Source organism: Orycteropus afer, unplaced genomic scaffold (assembly GCF_000298275.1).
Source record: "Orycteropus afer afer isolate SDZICR_OR568_19922 unplaced genomic scaffold, OryAfe1.0 scaffold00251, whole genome shotgun sequence".
Lineage (NCBI taxonomy): Eukaryota > Metazoa > Chordata > Mammalia > Tubulidentata > Orycteropodidae > Orycteropus > Orycteropus afer.
This window is the reverse complement of record NW_006921838.1, coordinates 2,062,183-2,066,944: the sequence shown is the minus strand read 5'-3', so window position 1 is coordinate 2,066,944 and position 4,762 is coordinate 2,062,183.

Below are 4,762 nucleotides of genomic sequence, written 5' to 3'. Positions count from 1 at the left end.
ACATATATATATATATATATATATACATATATATATATATATATAAATTTATCTCAGGAAAATGGCTCACACACTTATAGAAGCTGGCAAGTCCAAAGTTCCTGGATCAAATGTCAAGCTGGAGGCTTTTCCTGGCTCTTGCAACTGCAAGGGCTGAGGAGCTCAAGGCTGGCAGGCAGTACACCAGCTGTTGACTCCAACGAATGACGAACTCGACATCTCCAGGCTGAATGGTGGACTGTTCACAGCTGTAGGCAGCACAACAGAGTCCCGATCCACAGAAGACTCTTTTTCTTTCCAAGATGTCCTTGGATATACTGGAAGCAGGCCACACCCCTAGGGAAACTCTCTTTCAACAGATTGGCCACTCAGAACAGTCATCTGATCCCATCATGGGAACAACCACACCACAATAGCTCAAACCACACAGAATTGTGGTATAGCCAAGTTGACACACAGTTCCAACTATCACATAAGTAAATAAGAAAAAAAAAAAAAAAAAATGGCCGTGGTTGGATGTATTCTGGTTCAGTGTCCTTAGAACTGGATCACTGTCTCCATTTATTTCTATCATTCCTTTATCTATCTATCTGTCTGTCTGTCTGTCTAGCTAGCTAGCTATGTCTCTGCCAGTCACTCTGCCAATACCATATGATACAGTGGAGAACCAGACAAGATCCTTGCCCATTGTGGCATTAGCATATGAGTGTGGACCACAGACAGATAAATGATTGAATTCATGACACGTTGCTACGAAGAAAAGGCAGAGAAATAGGAGTAGAGAGTGTGCTGTTATATGAGATGGCACAGTCAAGTGTGGAAGGCACTCATGTCCCTCCATCTCAGTAACCATTGAACTGAGACCTGAATAACCAGAAGAAGACAGGCATGTATAAATTAGAGGGGAAAAGAGTTTCAAGCAGAAGGTACAATGACAGCAAAGGCGATGAAGCAGAAATGAACTGGGGAACACCAGGCGTGATACAAGTGGGCAGGTAACAAGAGCCCATAACAAACAAGATTTTAGCAGTAAGGAATTTGAATTTACTTACTAAATCCACATAATAACTGGAATAGGAAATATGGTAAGGTTTTAAGTAAGGGAATGATAATGATCTGGTTGAATTATCAAAGATCATTCTGGCTGCTCTGGGGCGTGGAGGATGGAAGGATAGGACGAGTAGTAGTGTACTTAGTTGGGATGAAACAGTTCAAGACAGCAGTATGGACTAGAATGGTAAACATGGAGACATATTCAATATCAAGTAGCCAGGAAGGTAGTAGAAAAATTGTTTAAATACTGGATTCTCTCAGTCCTGAGAGGAAACATGTTCCGACCAGTATTGTGGTACATAATGGTATAAAGATGATTTTGACATCTGTTGCTGAACTTGGCTGAATTGTGCCATGACCGATACGGAGCTACCTCAGTTGATTAGGAAGAAATAAACCGATTAGAATAAACACAGGTTATTCTGCTACCTGTAGTGTGTGGATCACTATAGGCAATTATCCCCTACTCTCCTGTCCTTATTTTTAGGAGGTCATTTCCATGATTAGAAAGGTCCCACTTTTATGCCAAGCACAATGTGAGCAATTTTAATACATTATCTCATTTGATTAGTAAGTGTAGCAAATAAGCTTGCCATCTCCACATGAGTCTCTGGATGATCTCGTAGTTGCTAATGAGTTTCATATGTGTTTTGGCCTGCCTTTCTGGTTTCTAACAGAGGCATTAGTGGTTCAGTTGTGGAATTCTTACCATCCACGTGGGAGACCTGGGTTTGAATCCTAATCAGTGCACCTCATGCAGACCCACCACCTGGCCTTCACTGGAGGCTTGAGTGTTGCTTAGATGCTGAACAGGTTTCACAGAGCTTCCAGACTATGACAGGAAGAAAGATCTGGCAATCTGCTTCTGAAAATCAGCCAATAGGAAGCCTATGGATCACAACAGTCTAATCTGCAACCAATCAGGGGGATGGCACAGGACTAGACAACGTTTCATTCTGTTCTCTATGGGGTTGCTCTGGATTGGGGGCCAGCTTTATGGCAGCTAACAACAATAACTAGGTTCTAATATCTTCCTCTTTTAAAGCCAAGTTTAATGCTGAACTTGAGTGATTGTATCCTGTGCACTAAGTAAAAACCCATATGTACCACCCCTTTATAGAGAGTTTTAGCACTATCATTCATATGCATCACAATATCAATGTGCAGGAAGGACAAATATCAAGGCTGTAGCAAACAGTTTCTGATTTGACTGCTAGCCAGTGGGCTGGTGGTTCAAACCCACCAGTCACTCCTTGGAAGGAAGATGGTGCAATCTACTTCCATAGTGATATTGCCTAGGAAACCCACAGAAGGGTTGCTATGAGTTGGATCAGACTCAACAGCAGTGAGTTTGGTTTGAAACTCTACCAATCAATATAAAAATAAGTCACTGAAATAATCCTAGAATGACTCTTTCTGAAGTTTTTATTAATGACTTTTAAAAATAACCTATTCTTATTTTATTTTACAATCTGTTCTCCTTCTCTCTTATTTTGAACATTTTATTGTGGTTTGGATGAAAGTTTAAACAGCAAATTCATTTTCCTTTCAGCCACTTACGAACTATTTTGTTTCATGACAATTGTTGCAATCCTGTTAATGTAGCAATACTTTTCTCACTTCCTCCCTGTTTTCCTCATTTCCATTTGTCCGTCTTTCCTGCCTTCTGAGCTTTGTTTTTGGGCAGATGCTGCCCTTTTGGTCTCTTTTATGGTTGGTTATTCTGGAGAGGACGTTCCTCACAGGGGTTATTGTTCACTTTATGGGTCCTGTCTATTGTTTGGCTGAAAGGTGATCTCTGGGGAGTGGATTCAGTTCCAGGTTTGGAAGGTGTGTTCTTATTTTTAGTGTAAAGTATTGTTAGACATTTTAGCTGAAAAATCTAATTCAGCCTTCCTCAAAATATGATTTTGAGAGCATGATTTTCTTTCAGTGTAAATGCTCAGAATAGAAGGAAGGTTGGTCAACTTTCTCACTGCATGTTATATTCCTCCCGCACCTTGGTCACTTGCAGATTTTATTAGCATGATAAACGTTCTGAGAAGTCTTACAGAGATATCTTTATTTTTAATACCATCCAAAAAACCAAAACTAAGCTCACAGCCATGAGTGAATTCCAACTCACAGCAACACTCATTGAGTGTCCAAGGGTATCAATCTTTACAGCAACAGACCACCCCATCTTTCTTCTGAGGAACAGCTGGTGGGTTCAAACCACCAACCTTTTAGTTAGCAGCCAAATGCCTTCACCACTACACAACCAGAGCTCCTTTTTAAAACCACAATCCCCCAGATATTTGTAATCACAGATATCCTCTTTGTACAATATACATTGCAACATGAAAAGAAGTACTCTCACTTTATTTTTCACTCATGCCTTAGAAAGATGAAGTGAGCCTCAAATTAACAGAGGCAGAAGTGTAGATTCACAGGTAAACCCCCACGAGGCAGCCGGTTCACATGCCTCTTTCTCAGGCCTTGGAATTCTATATTCTTGACGACAAAGACTACAGTGGATGGAGACATTCATGTTGTTTTTATTGCGTGTGTGCCCTCCATTCTCTCTCTCCTTTTCCTTCTCGCTTTCTTTTCTTTTGCCATCAAGTTGTTTCTACTTTGTCTTTTTCTTCCTTCCTGGTTGCAGCTTCCCTGTGAGGCCAATGTCCCTTCAGCTCACTGTGCAATGAGCAGCTTCCTTCCACTGAGGACGTAATTTTAAGGGCTTGATTTAAAATAGACACTGCAGCTGTTTCCACTGAGTGAGCACTTTAAAGCCTCTCCTTGGGTGCACCAGGTTCTCTCTGCCTTTGTGTTTACCACTGGAGCATAGTTAGCATCCAAATTAATGTGCAGCATAAGACTACATTGGAACAAAATGGGGATTGTGTGATGACTCATTGGGTAAACTGTTTCTTCCTTTTAACAATTCAAATATGTTTGTGTTGGGCTACCAGGAGATATACACAAGTATTCAGAAGCAGAAGCCCACTTCCATGTACGATGCCTTTGTATAGAGGTTTTGCACTATTATCACCCACCGCCCAAATAGGACTCCCTCAAACTGATAGTTTACCTGGGATCTCTATATGAATTACATTATTATAAAGCTATGTTAATATTACTATCCTAGCCTTTACACACAAGACATTAAATGGGTCTCATGACTAAAAATCAAACATTAACTTATGTCTGCAAAAGGGAAGGACCATTAGAAAATTCCCAAATTAGCATTCTAGTCATACAGCAATAATCAACATTAGTCAGAGGTTTGTTGGGAGCAAAATGACCTGCCTTTATTTTATAATTAGGGCCCATAAGGAAATGGTGTGAAGTATAAATTTTACAAGCATATGTAAAAAAGCATATGTAGATATATTTTTAAGTGGTGAATTAAACTTGGTTAAGAGAGTCCTAGGAGCACTGGTGCCACATTGGTTAAAGCACTCACCTGCTAACTAAATATTCATTAGTTCAAACCCATAGCAGCTCTTGTGGAAGAAGGTGTGACAGTCTGCTTCCACAAAGATTTATGACCTTGGGAACTCTGGGCACTTTTATTCTGTACTATAGGGTCACTAAAGAGCTGGTGGTTCAGGGCTTAAGGCATTTGGCTGCTAACCAAAAGGTTGGTGGTTCAAACCCACTAGCCAGAGAAAGATGAGTCATTCTCCTTCCATGAAGATTTACAGCCTTGGAAACCATATAGGGT